This window comes from Pinus tabuliformis, chromosome 8 (assembly GCF_031772625.1).
Source record: "Pinus tabuliformis cultivar Carrire ecotype Pingquan chromosome 8, CPIR1, whole genome shotgun sequence".
NCBI classification, from domain to species: domain Eukaryota; kingdom Viridiplantae; phylum Streptophyta; class Pinopsida; order Pinales; family Pinaceae; genus Pinus; species Pinus tabuliformis.
The window spans coordinates 1,449,528,819-1,449,550,637 of record NC_142294.1 but is presented as its reverse complement, the minus strand read 5'-3'; the positions used below and the strand labels follow the sequence as shown (position 1 = coordinate 1,449,550,637).

The window sequence follows — 21,819 nt, the reverse complement described above, 5'->3', positions numbered from 1 at the left end:
CAATTAATCTCTTTTATATTGACTTTGATGAACGGTAATCATTTTCATCATCATCGTAACATCCAAATAAATGTTAAAGTGAGTAAGACACATGGTTTTAAATGGATAATCATTTTGTAATAAATATCTTGATGATTTATCTCCTTACTAATAATTTTACATTTTACAAATATAATTAAAGAAAATATTAAATTAATATACAAAAATTTATTTATAGAATATCAAGAATATAATATTTTTTATTAATTAATTAATTTTTTTTATTAGTTAATTAATTTTTAGAATATGTATAAATATTAACATTTCTCTATTAAAAATTAATAATTTAAAACTAAAAAAATTAATAATTTAAAACTAAAAAAATTAAATAGTTTAATTGATTAATTAAACATCTAAATTTAAACTTTTAGCTTAAAAAACACGTTATATATTAATTATTTTTATTTTTATTTGTCAAATTGTATAAATTCATGAAAGATTATATTAGACTTTGACTTGAGACACTTAGATCATGATTAGATTTTTAACTAAAATATTTCATACTAGTGACTTTCATATCACAAAGTAATTTAAGAATACACCCTTTCACCCTATAGACTTACAAACATATATTAATTATTATTTATCTAAATAACAAATTATATATATAATCAATATAATTTTCTTTTTACTGGTAAATATAGTGAATCTCAACAGAAGAAATTTTTTTTAATTCTAAAACAGTATTTATGGTATCACATATACCTTTCAAATACGCTTGCATTTCTGTAATTAAACAGGAAATAAATGCCCAATGAGAAAGAATTGGACTTCTGATCGAATCTCTCCCTCTATGGTAGGATATACATATCCACATCATCAGACATTAATTTACAAATCGACATCGTTCAATATCGAGCATATCATGTACCACATTACCTGGCGATAGATAGTTCTGGAGAAATAACACCGAATCTTGCTGGACCTTACATGTAGGCCACACTGTTCCTCCATGTCTTATAAAAATAGAAATTCACATCGCTTCCCATGCATCTGAGATCGATATTGAAATAAAAACCACTGAAGTCATAGTGTTGTTCTTCTGTATTCATTCCGATCGTTTCAATTGCATATTGCTCTAATTACTAAAGAAGAATGTCCATAAATCCTAGCCTTTTCAGAAGGAGACCATCCAGAGAATCCGATCCCTTCTCTTTGGAAGTATGGGATCCTTTCCAAACATTCACAGATTTGGCCAGCGGGGGACCATCGGGGCAATTTGTGAAGGAAGCTTCTGCGGTAGCAAATACTCAGATCGACTGGAAGGAAACGCCAGAGGCGCATATTTTCAAGGCTGATCTGCCTGGTTTGAAGAAAGAGGAGGTGAAAATAGAATTGGAGGAGGCCCAGAGAATTCTGCAGATAAGCGGCGAGCGCAGAAAAGAAGAAGAGGAGAAGAACGACAAATGGCACCGCATTGAGCGATCCCATGGAAAATTCCTTCGGCGTTTCCGGCTGCCGGAAAATGCAAAGGTGGAAGAGATCAAGGCGAGGTTGGAAAACGGGGTGCTGAGTGTAACGGTGCCGAAGCAGCCTGAACACCCGCCATCTCGATCCAAATCCATCGAAATCTCTAACTGAGCCTCTCATTCGGTATGAAAATGTCAATATGGACCTGCTGTGCCTGTAGATTTTGTGTGCAGTAATCGGTTCTCCGTCATCTAAATCATACAATAAACACATCCATTTCCATCCCTGTTATTCCATCGCTTACGCTGTGTTTCTATGTGTTGTGTGTTTTTCAATAATAAAAAGCAGACGCAGGTTCAGGCTTCCTCTGTGATGTGTAGAAGGTTCTCATTATTCATCTCATCATCATTGCTATTCTGGTGTTGTTATTTAATCAGTATATCACGTAGTTATTTATTTAAATTATTCTGTTTAATACTTCACAATCGGTTTTTTAAACCTATTTGATTTAAATTCATTATCACTTTATGGATTAGGATGTTAAGTCTCTGTTTTATTTTCTTATAATGTCTCTGTTTTTTATCCTTTTGTTTTTCTTACCCAAACAAAAGATCTTTAAAATTAATATCAATAATTAAAAAAATTTATAATTAATATCTATTTCAATATCAATTATTTATGTATATTCATTTAAAATTGGATTTATTAAATATCAATAGATAGATTGATGTTCATTTATTTATTTTATATATGATGATGATGATTAATGTCTATTAGGATCAATGTAATCTATCCCACATAAAAAGAGAGTCTAATTGTCATTCTTCAAAATCTTGTTTCTATATCAAAGACTAGGGAAATAAGCATTCCAATATGGCTATATTTAGGTTGGCTTAATAAGTGAAGAAGATTAGAGGTTTGACTCATTATAGGGAGTTGAGAGTGGATATGGACAAGAATAAGATAATATAAGAGGAAGTGCTTTTCTTCTTCCACCTTCTTAGTATCACACAAATTCTATGGTCAGATTTTATAATAAAAAATTATACAAACCTATTTTATAATAAATTTAGATTTATGTTTTTTGTTTTTTGAAGTTAAAACTAAAAATAAGTAGAATATTAATTCTATTATAACATTATATATATATATATATATATATATAACTTTTAATTTTAACTAAAAATGTAAAATCTAAATTTACTATAAACTAGATTTGTATACTTTTTATTTTAATGTAAGAATGTATTTATTTATTTTACATCTGTCTCAATGGATGTGTTATTTGAAGACCAACTTTTATATAATACACATAAGTTGGAAACAAAACAATGTTGATCAAACAAAAATAACCCTTAGGACTAGACCTAAGCATCCCCAATCGAGACTGACATTTTGTCAAATACTTGGCCTCAATGCAACCTACAGGTCTAGGATACAAGACAGACCATAAACGACTGAAGCAACTTATGAAACATAACTAGAATGCTCACCTCCTTCTCCATTGAACTACTACATCATCAATTAGGTCTTGTATCCATCCATTTAACAATTATATGTACATACATGAAATAACCATGACATGAACCAGTCATTCAACCATGCTTATAACCATCATAAAACCAAAATCCAAATATAAATTAGTGAAAAAGTAAAAGAACTTAGCTTTTATTAGTCATTGACGAATATGACTAGGTTCGGGATTTTCACGTACCACCTGACCATAGACATGGCTGAGCCAAATCTCTCTTTCAGCCAGTCACCCCCATGCCATATTCCAAGCGTGAATGTGGGATCTCATAGAACAACCAATCCAAGAACAACCAAGGGAATCCAGAAGTTAAACCACCTCCACCCTCACCAAACTGTGCTCACACCAAAAGTAGTGCTCCGATCACAACTGAACAGAACTTGGAATTCCATCACTATCCTTAAGGAATTTTTGGTCTCCTTGTCTCTCAGGCTTTATCGCAATCCAACTCGGATCACTAGGCCCTAAATCGAGACTTCTCCCTCGGGCTTTATCGTGTATCCTGCCAGAACCGGTCAAGGGATTCCCAGGCCTTTGGGAATGAACCTTGAGACCACTAGTGCCCTAAATTTCGAAATGCATCCAACAAACCAAAGCTCAAAAACTGAAATAAAATCCCAACATACCATGGCATCTAGAGAAAGGCTAGGCTAGGCTGAAATCCATTATCATAATTCGACAAAACCATGCCACCGACAACAAGAGAACCAACCGTACACCAACATGAAAAGTCATGCATGTCGAAACTATTTAGGAAATCACACATGAAAAAGTTTACCTGCAAGTATTCCTGCTGAAGTTGCTTGATCTTGCTTTCCTTTCCTTGATCCTTTCTTTCTTTTACTTTCCTTTCCTTGCTCCAAACTGGAGTGCTCCAATAAAACTCTATGTGACCAAGAGAGTGAGAGAGAGAGAGAGAATAATGAGAAAGATCCAAACATGAAATTTACAAAAGCCATGAACTGATCCTCATAAGCCTTTTTATGCACGAGGCCTCTAATTTTTTCATTTTCCATTATTTTCCTTCAATTTCCTCTTCACATGCAACCTGTGATCTTTTACCTTCCTTTTCTCCTAATTTTCTTTATTTTCATAAATAAATGTGCCAAAATGTTTTCTTTCCTTTTAATGCCTGTGTGTTAGCCTTTGCTAATTTCTTTAACCAAAACACAAATCTAGTGATGTCCACTAGGATGTATTTGCCCAACATTTAGCTTGGAATAAGTGTCCCTTAACAGTGATATTATTTTTCCTTTACTAACTTTTATTACATGAACATTTCACTAGGGTTGTTACAGAACCCTCCCCTTGGAGAACACCATCCTTGGTGTTAAACCACACCAAGACCTCAACAAAACCACTAAAAAGCAAACATACTACCCATGGAGCTTTATAACTTAGCTCGTTGCAGTATTTACAATGAAATACCTGCTCAAAAGAAAAACATCATGACAACATGACAATATAATAACCATACCGCTTATTAGAGCTTTATAACTTAGCTCATGGTGGTGTTTACATCCACATACATATACATATACAAATATCAAAACATCAGCAAAACATATGCCAAACATAAACCAACATCAAACTGAAATTGCTCTGCCTCAACTGGAAAATAATGAAGGATATAGGGCTTGCATCTGATCCACCATCTCCTATGTAGCTTATTTAGGCCCAAAGTGCTTCCATTGCACTTTGACTTGCTCTATGGCTTTGTTCCTAAGCATGAGATGTTTCTGTTGCAATATGCATTGAGACTTCGGCTTGAACTCTCCTTCTAGGTCCACCTGCAATACAGACTAATCAATAACATGATCAACATCCTTTACATACCTATTAAGCAATGAAATATGGAAAACATCATGGACTTTCACTGTTGGAGGCAGTGCAAGTCGATATGTTACTAGTCCAATCCTCCCAACTATCTCGAAAGGCCCACAATACCACGGTGCCAACTTGGCACATGAACCAATCCTCAAAGAGCATTTCTTGGGCTTGATGTGCAAACACAAATGCTCCCCAACTTGAAACTCTTTGAATACCCTGTTTTGATCTGCATAATTTTTCTGTCTATCCTATGCTGCCTTTAGATTCTTCTTTATAACCCGCATTTCCTACTCCATGTCTATCAACATATCTACTCCAATAAGTACCCTGTTCACTCGATCACTCCAACTGATGGGACTATTACAACTTTATCCATACAATTCTTCAAAAGGACTCATCCTCAAGGACTCATGATAACCATTATTGTATGTGAACTCAACCAATGGAAGATACTCCTCCCATTCCCTCTGCTAGTGCATCACATACATCCATAGCATATCTTCCAAGATCCTGATGTTCCTCTTTGTCTTACCATATGTCTACAGATGATAAGCTATACTTAAGGCCAATTCTGTACCTAAGCCTGCAAACAGCTCCTTCCAAAAATTGGAAGTGAACTTTGCATCCCTGTCCAACATAATCTTCTTTGGAACACCATGTAGTTGCACTATTTCTTTGATAAACACCTGTGCTACCTCACTAGTTGAATATGTAGTCTTCACCAGAATGAAGTGAGCAACCTTGCTGAACTTGTTAACCATGACCATAATAGAATCATGCTGCCTCACTATCCTTGGAAGACCTGTGATGAAATCCATGGAAATGACCTCCCATTTCCATTCTGGAATTGCTATAGGTTGTAGTAAACCACCCGGATGCTTGCATTTTGCCTTTACTTGTTGACAGTCTAAACATATAGCCATGAACTCAACCAATTCCTTCTTCAGATTCGGCCAATAGTAAAACTTCTTCATCATCGTGAATGTCTTCTGATCCTAGATGCCCCGAATATAGTTTCACATGAAACTCCCTCAGGATAATCTTCTTCAGCTCACTGCAATTCAACACATAGACCCTATCTCTAAACCTCACCAAGCCATCTACTACGAAATGATATTTTTGCATCCTGATCCCTTGTACCTATACCTATGCCTGTACCCGTACCTGTGTAATGTTTTAACCTATGCATAATATCCATGTATTTTTCATCCCATTGTCCTACCTGCAAGATCTTATCCTATAACTATATCCCATAGCATCTTATAGATGCCATATGGTTTACTTGTACCTTCATGCTAAGAGCTTCTGCAACCCGATTATCCTTCCCCTTGATGTATCTGATCTCGAAGTAAAACTCACTAAGGGTAGCCAACCATCTAGCTTGCCTGGCATTTAGATTCAGTTGGTCAAACAAATACCTCAACCCACTATGATTGTTCATCAATGTAAACCTCCTTCCCAGAAGATAATGTCTCCACATCTTCAATGCATGTATAATCGCTGCTAGCTCAAGATCATGTGTTAGATAGTTCTTCTCATGCTCATTCAGTTTCTACAACTCATAGCACACTACCTGTCCTTCTTGCATGAGAAATCCACCAAGTCCTCTCTTGCAAGCATCTGTAGACACTACAAACTCCTTGTCTAGATCCACAATATTTATCACTAATGCATGTGTCAACAGCTTCTTAAGTTGCTGAAAAGTATCTTCACATTCCGCCATCCATTCAAACTTCTTACCCTTCCACTGCAATGATGTGATAGGATATGCAATGCATGAGAAGTTCCTAATGAACCTTCTGTAGTAACCTACCAAACCCATGAATGATCTCACCTCATCTACATTCTTAGGAGCTTCCCATTCCATGATGGCCCTTACCTTTTCAGGATCTACTACTATGCCTTCCTTAGAGACAACATGTCCCAAGTAGTGTACCTCAGTTTGAAAGAAGCTTCACTTTTTAAGCTTAGCATACAATTGATGCTCTCTTAGCAATCTCAATATTGTTGCTAAATGTTCGGCATGTTCTTCCTCATTCTTAGAATATACCAGTATGTCATCAATGAATACAATAACAAATTTGTCCAAATAAGGACGCAACACACTATTCATCAAACACATTTATGTAGATGGAGAATTAGTCAAATCGAATGGAACAACAACAAGCTCATAATTCCCATACTTGGTCCTGAATGTAGTCTTGAATATATCCTCTTCGTTGATGCGTACCTGAGGGTATCCCTATCTCAAGTCGATCTTAGATAACATTGTTTCTCCCTTTAGCTAATCAAACAAATCATCAATCCTCGGAAAAGGGTGCCTATTCTTGATCATTACCTTGTTCATCTGCCTGTAATCAATGCACAATCTAAGAGTACCATCTTTCTTATTTATGAACAACACTGATGCACCCTAAGGTGATACATTGGTTCTGATGTATTGTTTGTCCAACATTTCCGTTAGCTGCAACTTCAACTCTACCAACTCAAGTGTCATCATTCTGTAGGGTGTTTTTGATGTCGGAGCTGCCCCTCACATTAACTCAATAGAAAAGTTTACCCCCATGTGAGGTGGAAACTCTATAATGTACTCTGGAAATATATCCTGAAAATGTTGCAAAACTGGGTACCTTCTCAACACATTGGCATCCTCAACCTCCTTACCCTTGTCACTGGAAATGTGTGTATCAAACATCACACAACCTTTTATACAACTACGCTTAGCCTGCATAGCGGTAACCATCCTCACTGATGTAGGCTTCTTCTTTCCCTGCAATGTCCTATTTTCCCCACTATCATCCACACACTCAATGGCCTTTTTGAACCAATCCACTTTGGTTCCTTGAAGGTATAACCAATCCATACCCAAAATCATATTATATGATCCTAATGGCAGTACATTCAAATGTGCTTCTATAGGCATACCATTTAACTCAAATTCAGAAGCTCTTACCCAATGCTGAACTCACTTCTTTGTACCTGTAGCCAACTGTACCAACGAAGATTTTGCATGCACTCATTTTCTCAAACCACACTTATCCACCAGGTCAGAATTATTATAACTATAGCTAGATCTAGGATCAATAAAAATATAAACAACTTGATCACAAAGCTTACCATCCATCTCAATGGTCGATGCTTGATGATCTACTTGCATGTTGTCCAGAGTTGCATAAATAAGAGGAAAGTTAAGACCAACGTCACCAAATGTATGTGCCTCCTGAGAACTGTAGATCTAGGGTCTACCACCACTTTGGTACTGCAGAAAATCCCTCTTATGATGATCCTTACCACATATCCAACAATGCAATGGTTCCCTACCACCACCTCTAGCCTGCTACTCTCCATGTCCCTTCTCAACTGTATTGAATCTTTTGTAAGGAACTGCATTTTATTTCTCACTTACATCTTGAGGTCTTCCTCTCTTTGGTGGCCATTTTCCTTAAGCTTTGTCATTTCTTTTTAAGTCATGTTTCGAGTCCACTTTGCACTTCAACTACTCATAATAATGCTTCAACTTTCAAATGGCCTCCTCCAACAATCTGGGATCATCGAGATCAATTTGATCTCTGTATGAAACTGGAAATACACTGATGAATCTTTGAACCTATTTTTGGACCTTGGCCTTCTCCTCTCTGAGGTAAGGCACATATCTCAACATCTCCAAAAATCTTCTAGTATACTCCTCATCTGTCATAGAACCCATCCGCAACTCATAAAACTCCTTAGCTCTATCATCATAGTACCTCTCAGACAAGTACTTCTTCTTGAAGAGCCTTTCAAATGCATGCCAAGTCAAATCATCCTCATGCATGTCCTTGATATTCTTCATATCTTCCCACCAAATATCCAATTTACATTTGAGACTGAAAAGGGCTATCCTTGCTTTCATGTTTTTTGAGTAATTATGCAATCTAAATAATTTCCTCATGCCAATCAACCAAGCCTCTATATCTTGTGATTTCTTCATCTCTCCATCAAAGGTAGGTGGCTTTGCCTTCTTGAACTCATCCGGCAACTGTCCCCTAGCATTCCTCCTGTACGGATGATAATGATGATGATCATGATGTCTATCAGAACTAGAACTAGATTAATACCTGTGTCTGTCACCCCTCCTATCCGGAGTGTCCAACATCCTATCATCTCTGATAGTGTCATATCTATATTACCTATGCCTACTATAAGATCTACTACCATATGCCCCATTAGTTCTATCCTCATGTCCATGATTGATCTGAAGAGGTCCCTGTCACTACAAATCTGACAAACTCTGAAGTAATATCACATTCATCTCTGCTTGTTTCTCTTGTTCCTACATAATTTTGTCATTGTCTACTTTATAACTCCTTATTTCTTCCTTCAAGCTTCTCAATGTGTTTTCCAAGTCAGAAGAGTGCCCCACACCATGTTGCTCATCTGATGCATAGGGAGATTCTATGTACTCTACCACCTTGCTATCCATCTCATCTCTTTTCTACAAGGCCTACTATGTCAACTAAACCAAATCACCATAAATCAACATACCTTAGCATAACTCGGGGAGGCTACCTTGTCTGCAAGATCATCAAATCAATGTGATGCATGTACAACATAACCATAATAACATATATACATATATCAATAAGTGCATCAACACATAACCATCATACTAACTAGGGTCCAGTCATTGATGCAAGGCCATGTCAACAATACATGCTATGACCTCATGCATGATAACAACCATTACTCCATTATACACATTGCCTCATGCAACTATCCACTTGCATAAGAAATGTCTAGTCAACTACACATATGCATAACTGCATGTAGTCGAGCATAAGCGATCAATCCTTATAATCAATCTACAAGACTAATGCATGTAATCAAATGACCAAGAATGAAACCATTATATGAGGATGTAATCGAGTTGCATATAATTGTATAACTAGTCATATACTCATGACGATGCATTTCATAAAATCAACATCAAGTTCCTCATGATAACCTTACCACTACCATGATCAATATGATGTAGTGCAACAAGCACATGGAACGCAAGTGTAAGAGCCACACACGCAACTAACATACATGCATGACCAACACATTCACCCATATTTGTAGCACTAGATATGACCCAAAGAGAGCATAACCATGCTTTGATACCAATCTGTAACACCCCCTCCCAGGTCTACCAAAACTAACCATGCCAACCTGGGTAAACATGAGGAGAGATGCTACTACAATCTGATTTGACATCCTATGTCACCTTAAGGAAGTGGAATTGGTGAAACATCACATAGAGTCATCCAACATCATCAATAAAACCCCTAGGAGACAAGTCAATCACTCAGACAGCTTGTACCTGGGTCCCACTATTATTTTATAGCTCTTAGGACATACTCACTCTCATGCTATTAGCAAGGGTGTGGCAAGAAACCCAAAGTCGCTCTCACAAGCCTGCCTGCCATTGACTATGGACTGAAATTGCTAGTTCTGTGCCAGCGACCCCAGGATTTAGGCCATTTTTCTAGCTCAGGATCATGATCTCTGCCCAGAACTTGTTGTAACTTCCAGAATTCATTAAAAGCATAATAACAATGTTGATAAAATGAAAATCACCCTCATGACTAGGCCTGAGAATCCCCAACCAGGACTGGCATTTTGTCAAACACTTAGCATCAATGCAACCTATAGGTCTAGGATATAAGACATAGTGTAAACGACTGAAACAACTTATGAAACATAACCAGAAGTATCACCTCCTTCTCCATTGAACTACTACATCATCAATTAGGTCTTGCATCCATCCATTTAATAGTTACAAGTAAATACATGAAATAACCATGACATGAACTAGTCATTCAACCATGCTTATAACCAACATAAAACCATATAAATATCAGAGATATGACAACCATTAAATCCACATATAAATCAATGCAAAAGTAAGAGAACTTAGATTTTATTAATTGTAGGAAAAGTCGATCAGGTTTGGGACTTCCACATATCACCCGCCCATAGACATGGCTGAGCCAAATCTCTCTTTCAGCCAGTCATCCCCATGCCATATTCCAACCATGAATGTGGGATCTCATAGAACAACCAATCCAAGAAAAACCAAGGGAATCCATAGGTTAAACCACCTCCACCCTCAACAAATAGTGATCACACCAAAACCGATGCTCTGATCACAACCAAATAGAACTTGTAATTCCATCCAGAATCTATCAATATCCTTGAGGAACCTTCCACCTCCTTATCTCTTAGGCTTTACCACAATCCAACCTAGATCACTAGGCCCTAAACCGTGACTGCTCCCTCAGGCTTTATTGTGTATCCTGCCAAAACTGGTCAATGGATTCCTAGGCCTTTGGGAATGAGCCTTGAGACCACCTTTGCCTTGGATTTTGAAATCAATTTGGCAAACCAAAGCTCAAAAACTGAAATAAAATCGCAGCATACCATGGCATCCGGAAAAGGGCTAGGATAGGTTGAAATCCACTGTGATAAATCGACAAAACCATGCCACCGACAACAACAGAACCATACACCAACATGAAAAGCCATGCATGTCAAAACCAGCTAGGAAGTCACACATACAAAAGGATACCTGCAAGTATTCCTGCTGAAGTTGCTTGATCCTTCTTTCCTTTCCTTGATCCTTGCTTGCTTTCCCTTTCCTTTCATTTCTTTTCCTTTCCTTGCTCCAAACTAGAGTGCTCCAAGAAAAATCTAAGTGACCAAGAGAGTGAGAGAGAGAGAGAGAAAAATTAGAGAGATCCAAACTTGAACTTGACAATAGCCATGAACTGATGCTCAGAATCCTTTTTATGCATGGGGCCTCTAATTTCTTCATTTTCCATTACTTTCCTTCAATTTCCTCCTCACATGCAACATGTGACCTTTTACCTTCCTTTTCTCCTAATTTCCTTTATTTTCATAAATAAATGTGCCAAAATGCATTTTTTCCTTTAAATGCCTTTGCCTTAGCCTTTACCAATTTTCTTAGCCAAAACATAGATCCAGTGATTCCCACTAGGATATATTTGCCCAACATTTAGCTTGGAATAAGTGTCCCTTAATCATGGTCTTATTTTACCTTTATTAACTTTTATTACATGAACTTTTCACCAGTGTTGTTACAATAGATACTATTAACTTGTAAATAGGATTTTTTACAATACCATGGGCTAATATCATGGCTCATTAATACCACATGCCCAAAAACCATCTCTCATTTCACAATCCAAATGTTTTATAACTAGCAATTGCACCAAATGTTGCAGAAGAAATGTCGTAAGGCAGTAAGATAGGAACCAGTATCATAGAAGAAAGAAGATATGACCAGAGTATTGTATAGGGAGATCGGAGTAGGGGTACCCTACCTACCTAAGTAAATGTCTAAACCAAATATGGTGTTATATTTTGCAAGGGTGGTCGATTATGCGAGGCAACATTTTTACAAGGAGGCACTGGCCTTTTACTATGATATGCAAAAAATGGGTACCCAACCTAACCATTCCACATTCACTAGTGTTCTCTCTTCATGTTCTAATTAGGTAAATCTGGAAAATGGCAAAGGAGTCCACCATGACATAATTGCCAGTGGACTGCAGTGTAATGTCATTGTGGGGAGTGCTCTTGTAAATATGTATGCTAAATATGGTTGCATAGAGAATGCACAATAAGTGTTTGACATAATGCCTGAATGAAATGTAGTATCTTGGAATGTTATGATATTAGGGTATGTAGATTTTGTGAACGTAGATGAGGCCATGAAATTTTTCCTTGAAATTCTTGAATGGGATGTGGTTTCATGGACTACAATACTTTCTGGATATGTGTGTAAGGGTATCTTGATAAGGTTATGGAGCTCTTTCTGCAGATGTTGATGCACATAGAATGTTCAATAAAATTTCCGAATGTGATGTTCTCTCTTGGACTTCTATTATTGTAGGATATTTTTTATGGTGTTGGACCCATCAACATTCATTGGATCTCCGCAATATGAGGTCCCAATCATACCTCACACAGTTTGGTGTAGGAGTCTCATTTGGTATAATGGCTCAGTTGCCAAATTCTTAAAGGTTTTCCTTGACTCTATCTATCAGCATGAGAAAGTAATGCAATGGTATCTTCAAACAACAAGGTGAGTGTGCAATGCAACTGTGTCTAGGTTCTCTTAATGCAAAAGTGGGAATAAAAGTGAGCCTATAAGTGAGAGGTAATTGTACCACCCAGGAAGAGACACACATGAACCAGAAAGGCCTGTCCAACATCCAGTGGAATAGTCCACAACAGGTGTGATAGTCATTACAACCAATGAACAAGGGAAGATTCGTCTACCACCCACTAGAGTAGTCCACAATGGATGTGATGATCATTATAAGCGATAAGTAAGGAAAGGTTTGTCTAGTATCATGCAAAATAGTCCACAAGGATGAGACAACAATGACAACCATTACAACACATTCCCAACAAGATGAGCGCCAAAACAACCAAAATAGTTCAACTATCTTAGTACATGTGAAAACAAACATGACATATAAATTCTCACACAATAGTCTTACAAACATCCATAAGTCATGCATGGAAACATGCTAGCCTGGAGGCTTTTGCAATTAAGCAAAATTTAAAAGACACATATTTACATTGTACATCACTAGCCCTAGTAGTGGGACATTGGAGCCAATCCTTTCTCAAAGAACTGATTTAAACTCTCTATGCTTTGTGGGAGGAGCCAAGGTGAAAATTCCTTTCCTCATACAATGAGGGGGCATATATAACTAAGGGGTGATGCTTGACCCTTGTGACTATTTCACTATCCTCATGACTGTTCAACTTCCTATGACTTTTCAACTAAGATGACTCTTCATATTCATGTGTGTCTATTGGACTTCCACTTTACATTACATTTGATTTGCAATATACATGGCTCATAATAGTGATGTGGCCTTTGAGAACTCATGACATGACTTGACATGACACTGCTGACATGGAATGGTTTGCTGGGGTGGAAATGTCAAGCCATTATTGTTGCTGCATGATAGATGTGTTCTTGATTGTGCTTTCTCTTCTCCTCTGCATAGCTTGATAATGTGGGGTCCTCAGTGATCTTTGGTCTTGAGAGGTGGTTGCATAAATGTGCTTCTTTTGCTTTCTCTTGATAGGTTTCTTTGTATGTCCAACTCTAAGTGAGTCTTCAAGCATGTTTCCTCCTTCTTCTACTTCTTCATCAACTTGCCATTATCTAATAGTGTAGTTGTTTCTGCAATTCACTCATGACAGGATGACATCAATAAAAAAACTCCCTAGTCTAAGATGATGCATTGTTATCCATGGACTGAGCTCGAGATAGGTGACATGCTGGGAAGAGGGCCCAATAACAATTTATTGCGCAGTTCCAGTTGACATTGAGAGGTTGGTCACTGAGACTACGCAGAGCATATCTCAAGCTTGGGTGAGGAAATTTTGAGCACAATCCTTATTGAGGGGAAAAATTAGGTAGGGGTCGCTCAGAGACATGATTTCATAGCTGAGACAGTCAGTGGATGATGTAGGATGGGACCCTAGGAGATAGATTTGTGTAGTTTTTAGAGGCAAGGAGGACTGGGCAGCAAAGAGACCTGGAGGACAGATCTATGCAGTTCATGAGGTGAGTGAGCTCCAGTTGAGGGAGGACACTAGGGGGAACTTCTATTCTATTCTGGGAGGAAATACAGGCTAGGTTCTCCATGCATTACGAGGTTCTAGCAAGCAAGGGGAGAAGCTTGAGGACTGAGATTGTGAAGTGTGTACTTCAAGTCGGGTTGGGAGGAGTTACTGCGTAATTCTAGGGATGAAGGGAGGTTGCTCAGCTCTAGAATTATGTAGTGAAACTTCCTTGGGGGATAGTGACTCCTCACTACACAGTTCCAGGAAGAAAGGTTGCATCACTGAGGGATGAGACTATGCGGTCCGCAGTTCAATTGGGGTCTGGTGAAGCTGAGTTGCCCAGCCAGGAAGATTTTCAGAGAAATGGCTAAGTGCGAGAGGAAAGCAACTCTTATGAATAACTTGAAAATTTGATCACAAACTTAGCATACTTTAATTACACAACAACATATACCACCGAAACAACAAGATAAAGCACTACCCTCTGTGAGACTGTCTTATAACAAGAAGCGACAAGTGTGACAGTTGAGTTAGAATTTAGGATGATTGTGAGGACACTTATGAGACAATTCTTAAAAATTTGTGTATGAGTGTGAGGGGTGTTACATATCTAAGAAAACTCGAATACACAAAGACTAACCTTGAAAATCACCAGAAAAGGTCTACAAGCATGGTAAAATAGTCAAACACGCCAAAAGATGACAGTTAATAAAACAAGAAAAAGGTGTTAAAAGACTCTAAGAAGCTCATGAAATGAGCTTAAGTGTTTGCAGAAATAAAGGGAAAGGCCAATGAAGGCTCCAAAATTTGAGTGCAAGACAAAATTTTGGAGGGCGTTGCAACTGTTATAAAACTTGGTGACACACTAGTTGAATTCCAACTTCTTTGTCTTGGTTCATTTTTAGTGCAGGGCCTTGGTCCTTTAGGGAGTATTGATTCATCATGAAAATTACTTTGGCTTCCCCACTAACCCCATGGGTAGAAATGGTACCCCTTTATACCTTCCCAGTTGAACACAACATAAGATTCAGCCAAATCATAATGTTTCAAATTGGTAAGGGTAGTTTAGCTCATGAGCTTAAGATTTTCATAGTATATTTTTCATCTCTGGTGTTACTCCACTACCAGTAGGACTGGATAGTACCCTGATAGTGTCACATAGGAACACAAGCATTTCTCCACTTCTAGCTAGCCTAGAAAGTACTCTGGTGGAGTTGCATGATTCACCTCTCTGTGCAGGAAGCCTTTCTCTTCTTTCACCTTTATTTATTTATTTAAAGGGAATTATGCATCAACACTTATTTATTTTGGGTGGAATAGGGATCCTAACTTATTGAGAGTAGGAGAGGTTGTTCATTCAGAGAAGCATATAAATACCTCTGATTTAGGTTTTCTTGTTTAGATTTTCCCCTTCTCTATTACTACTAGATGGATAAGCTTGAAAACATCGAAGAATAAAATTAAGTATAGGCATCAGGTTCCTAGAATGGACACAGGTTCATGGTTGGACGAAAACTCTCCTTATAGATAAATCGTATTTTCTATCGAAACTTCATCAGCCAAAAGTTACAACCAATACAATGAAGATAGGCACAGGATTGGCCAAGGGCTACAGTGTCACAAGATTCTTTGAACTTCAACCACACACACTTGGAAGCTCAAATGCAGTACAACACAAAACTTATTTACATAAGCAAAACAACATAAAACCAAAGAAAACATAACAACAAACAACAAAAGACTATGTACATAGTGTGGGCGCAACCCTAGATCTTCATTCAAAATATTGTTTTAATTATTGGCTATTAATAGGGAGAGAGTCAATCTTCTCGTCATGTGATTGAAGATGATACGTGTATTGGCCAAGCCTTTTGTGGACTGTGTCAGGACCAATCCATAGAGATTGAAACTTAGTGTGCTTGCCATTGTACTTGTGGGTTGTGTCCCACTTCAAGACTAAGTCACCCACACTAAAGCTAGTCTTCCATACAGACTTTTTGTCAAACCATTTCTTGATACGACTCTGATGGAGTGAAAATTTTTCTTTTTCTTTCAGCCTCTCTTCCTGTAGCTTGTGCAAAGTGTCGATCGTACACTGAACTAAGAGACATGGCTTGCCCAGGGATTCTTGGGACAATGGGAGAGCAGACAAGTAGATTTTCAGTGGGAGGATGGCTTATGTGTGGCTCGGTTAGCCCATAAGGTCCAAATCAGAGTGTCAGTTTCGTTGCTAAGAGAATATGGTCTTTTTGATGATACAGATGAGGTTCTTATTCATGGATTCGAAAAGACCATTCCCATATGGATAATAATTAGCAAAATGTTTCAAGAAAATACCATTTTCCAATGCAAAAGCATAAAGATTTAACAAACAAAAGTATGTTGCAATGTCAAAAACAAGTGACATAGGATCGTCAAACCTTGAGATGAAATTATGTTTTAGAAAGTTGATGACTTCCTGATCATTCACTTGTTTTAATGGAGCTGCTTCCATCCACTGTGTGAAATAATCGCTAGCGGTCAAAATATAACAATGTTGCTTCGATGAATGAGGGAAAATTTCCCCAATGATATCCAAGCCCCATTATTGGAACAGTTCTTCCACTACAATGGGCTGCAGACTTTCGATTTCACTCGGTGCATCTTTGACAGACTAGACAGTTGCAAGTATAGGCATAAGCATCCTTGAGTAGTGTAGGCCAATAGAAACCGAACCACATGACCTTGCGTATTGTAGTGTTTCCTCCGAAGTGTCCCTTGATTGGTCCATCACGGAGATCACATAAAACCTTATCTGAATCATGTGCCTATAGGAACCTGAGTAATATCCCGCCATGGTGTTTTCTAAAAAGCACCCCATGCACCAGCTGATACGATAATGCTTTCATTCGGAGTGCCCTCTTCTGCCACATATAAAATTGTGATGGAATGATGCCATGCTTAAGGTACTAGTGCACATCTACATACCAAGAGTTTCTATCTAAAGCGAGAGAGGCTCGATAAACATTGTATATTTCGATTTCTTGCTCCTAGCCTATGAGCTCTTCTTATTCCTCTTGCATGTTGACCATGACCCTTGATGGCATGAATTAGTTTGATGTCAAGATCATATTCCTATAATTTGGTGATCTAGTTCTCCCTTCTCTCACCCAGCTCTTGTTGAACAGGTAGTGATATGACTGCTGGGTGTGGAACAAATATAATACAATGATTTTTTAGTAGGTAGGGTCTGAAGTGTTTTACTGCCTAGTATAATGCATAAGCTTGCTTGTCCATGGCAACGTAGTTGATTTTTGGTCCTTTTAGGCTCGTGCTCATGAAGGATATAAGTCGCTTGTTTTTCAACTCGTCCTTCTGAGTGAGCACATCAACAAGAGAAGTGTCAGAAGTGAAAGTGTAGAGCAAGAAGTCTTTTCTAAGTTCCGAACTATACAACACTCGTGCTTTTGCTATCACTTTCTTAATATAGGCGAAAGCATACTTTTCCCTTTTCTCCCATTATAGACTACGTCCTTCTTGATCATCTCCTCTATAGGTTTGACGATTTGAGCATAGTCAGAGATGAAATTTCTGAGGAAGTTAATCTTCTCCAAGAAAGAAAACATATCTTTCTTGTTCACTAGGTGGGGAATCTGTGTGATGGTCTGAACTCAGTCTGGATCTACCGTTATCCCACTCTTAGCAATAATATGTCCAATAATGTTACCCTCAGACACTGTGAAGATACTCTTGTTGGGATTCAAGGATATCCCGTATTTTCAGCATCACTCAAAAATTTTCTTAAGGTGGCAGAGGTGGTCAAATAGTTATTTGGAAAACATTGTTACATCATCAAGGTAGACCACTATTTTGTGTTCGATAAGCATGTGGAAGGCGATGTCCATTGCACATTGAAACTTTTCACTCGCATTGACCAACCCAAATGACATTCAACGAAATGTGATGTGCCCCACGTAGTATGGAACGTAGTCATTAGCCTATGAGGCTCTACTACTAGAACTTGGTTGTAGCCCAAGATACCATCTAACAAAGAAAACATTTTTTTCCCCAGATATGTTTTGCAATATTTGCTCCGTGGATGGCACTAGATAATTATCCTTGTCTGAGGCGTGATTAAGATTGTAGAAATCTACACATAGGTGGATCTCCCTGGGCATCTTCCTTAGAGGGACCAAGTTAGATACCCACATGAAATGTCACATTTTGTAAATGATCTGAACATCCAACACCTTCCTCAATTCCTTCTGTATGAGGGGCTCAAGTGTTGGATGAAATTTTCTTATTTTCTATTGAAAAGGCTTGGCCCCTTCCTTGATTGGTAACATGTGTTGGATTATTCACATGTGATATGTCTTGAGATCATTGTACATCCACACGAATAGATCATAGTGTTGCTTGAATAAGTGGATGAAATATTACTGCTCTTGTGGTGTACAACAAGTACCGAGATTTACATACTTTAGATCCTTTTTTGTCCCTAGATTGATATGCTCATGCGACACGTAGAAATGTGGGTTTTGGCATTCACAAGTCCCCAGAAATGGTTCTCCAGGTCATACATATTTTCTAGTGATACCACACCCTAGGGGATGATATTTCCTTTTCTTATACTGGTTGTGTCTTGCAGAGTCTACTCGTGCTCGTCCTCATCAATCACTGTGTCTTTGAATATGCCAGTGTTGCCCGTAAAGTACAATATCTATTGGTCATCATAAAAAGCACGTAAATTAGTTATGTTGTCTGGGATGGATGGTTATACAAAATTTCAATATTAAAGTTGTCCCTTAACGGTAACATCCTATTAGCTACGTTTTCCATGGCATCCACAACTGCATTACACATTCTTGGTACTGAAATGATATTGAAAACTTGGAAATGAGAAATATGTCACCATACCTCTTGGTGGTAACTCTTAAGATGAGGGGACACACAATGTATAGTGTTACGTACCTGATGCACCACGATTTTGGAGTCACCTACCACTTTTAGGACAACAACATTTTGGTCAATGGAATTTTGTAAGCCCAAGAAGAGTGCTTCATACTTTGCGGTGTTGTTTGTGCACTCGAATTCCAAGCGATTAGGGGTCAAGTGTTTTCTTTGAAGCAGGTCTATTAAAATACAACCAATGCTAGATCCCTCCTATGTGCTGGATTCGTCAAAGTACATGGTCCACACATCATCTGTATAGGGATTTCTTACCACACTAGTACTACTACTACCCCTACTGCTTACTGTACAAAGTTCATTATTGCTAGTTTTACATGGGAGGATGTCCAATTGTGTGTTTGGTGGGACTGGGATGGCTCTGCAAGGTATCAACCCAACTGTGTCTCTATAAAATAATTGCCGAAAATAATTTCCACGAAAGCCAACAACTTGTTATGTCCGTCCAAGGGATTAACATTGTTTTTCATGTACCTCTCTGACATCACCTAGATCTGGTTGTTCTTGCCTTTATACGAAAGCCATAAGTGTGACCAGTCAGTGGCAAAGTATCCTTGCAACTTGATTGAGGAGTCTCTACTCAGCAATACCCCATATGCTTCCGGGATGTCCATAATTACAATGTTGATGCATTAATTAAATCGTTTGTTAGATGATAACCGGATGATCATATTCTTGAGTTCTCAAATTGTTGGAACACAGGTTCTGTCTAGTTGGATGATTTGTGCATCTGTCTTACTCCATTGAGCATTAATCGTTTGGGCCAAGAAGAGTAGCATGAAATTAGCTGATGCACCAGGATCAACCAAGTAATTGTGTACATTGAAGTTAAATATTTCAAATGATAACAAGAATGGTGGGTAGAGTGAGTTTTCCTCCAAGCGGAGTGCATTGAGCACAAATGCAAGAGTGTCAGAAGACTTACTAGATCCCTTATCTAAAGAGGTAGCATTATCGGTAGAAGTTTTCCCAAGTGCTCATAGAAGAATGTCCTGCTGGTTCGTGATTTTTGTGAGTTCAAGCAGAGAGATGTTCGTACAAACCTTCTTCATGTCTTCTACAATATTGTATTCTATTACGAGAAGACTCACCAAGGTGTTCGTCGGTGGAACTGAGTTTATGGTTTCCGGTGGAATGGTTTTGTCTTTACTACTAGTGGAAACACTTTTCATTGGGATTGTCTTCCCAGGCTTGCTCTAAGTGTTTTGTGTTGAGTTGGCCGGAGGAGTCATTTTTCTTAACAAATTTTCCACGAATTTCTGTTTCGGCACCTCAATCACAGTGGTCGCCCCCTAGCTTCTCAAGTTGTATCATTTATTCTACATCTGGGTCGATCCATCACTCGAAGGCTCTTTATCAATAGTGTTTTTATGGCATGCAAGAACATGCTAATACATTTTACAAGCCCAATGCTTGGAGCTTCATCAATTGTAGCAACTTCTTCTTCTTCTTCATTAGGCTCAGCCTAGTCATCCACCATGATTCTGTCAATAAAATGTGCATCAATAATACTCATTCCTTGGTTCCATTCTGGGCTTGTATTTTCTAAATCATGCTCGTGGTGGAACTGGCAGTATGTATTCGTGCCAATTTTCTCAATGTTCAGACCCATATTGGAACTCTGCACAGATTTTGCTATATGATTATTCTTGTTCATGAGGCTCATCATTAGGTAAAATATATGGACCTTAATACATCTCTAATATTACTAAAATAAACTCTTCTCATAATTATTTACATGTTTTAATTATATTTTTCTTAATGAGATGAGTAAAAGTAAGATGTTATGTCTAGTGGTCGAATGTCCATTGATTGCAGGTTTTTGGGAGAAAATTATGGCTAATGAAGGTGCAGGAAATCGAATGAGACATGAAGGAGAGATTATAGGAGATGGATCTCCCTCATTAAATCCTCACTCATTCGGAGATCCCTCAATCAAATCACACTAGCTCGAAGTTGTAGGCAGCTGAGCTAGTGATAGTTAAGAACCAATTAATCTTAAGACTGGGAGCCAGGCCTCCCTAGATTTAAGGAATTTGTTGGCAACTTCGTTTGTATAAATAAGGAGGCCTAGAGCCTCATTAGGATTCAAAATTTTTATGCAAAATAGCTAAGCACTTTCGAGTTGAATGATTGTGACAAAAACATTGTTATGTATTTTGTGATATGTTAATGAAAGTGAGCATTTCCTTGATCTAGCATTGATTTGACTTAAAGGGATGAAGTTATTGAGTTAGGGCCCAACCCTAGTAGTAGAGGTTCTTCTTATTGTACTTGTGTGCTTAGGTTACTTTGTAGATTACTTGTTAAATTGATTTTGGCATTGTTTAATTGCAAGTATTGTTGAATTGGATTAGTTTTCTTCCATTTGTGCATAGCTTTAATAGTAGCATTAGAGAGATAAGGAAATATGAAAAAGGTTGATAACA

The 21,819-nt window shown here is 37.9% G+C and overlaps 1 pseudogene; it reads left to right on the top strand.

Moving 5' to 3' along the window:
* The first annotated feature begins 1,134 nt into the window (after nt 1–1,134).
* LOC149241181 (18.1 kDa class I heat shock protein pseudogene) lies at nt 1,135–1,620 on the top strand (annotated as a pseudogene).
* The last annotated feature ends 20,199 nt before the right edge of the window (nt 1,621–21,819 follow it).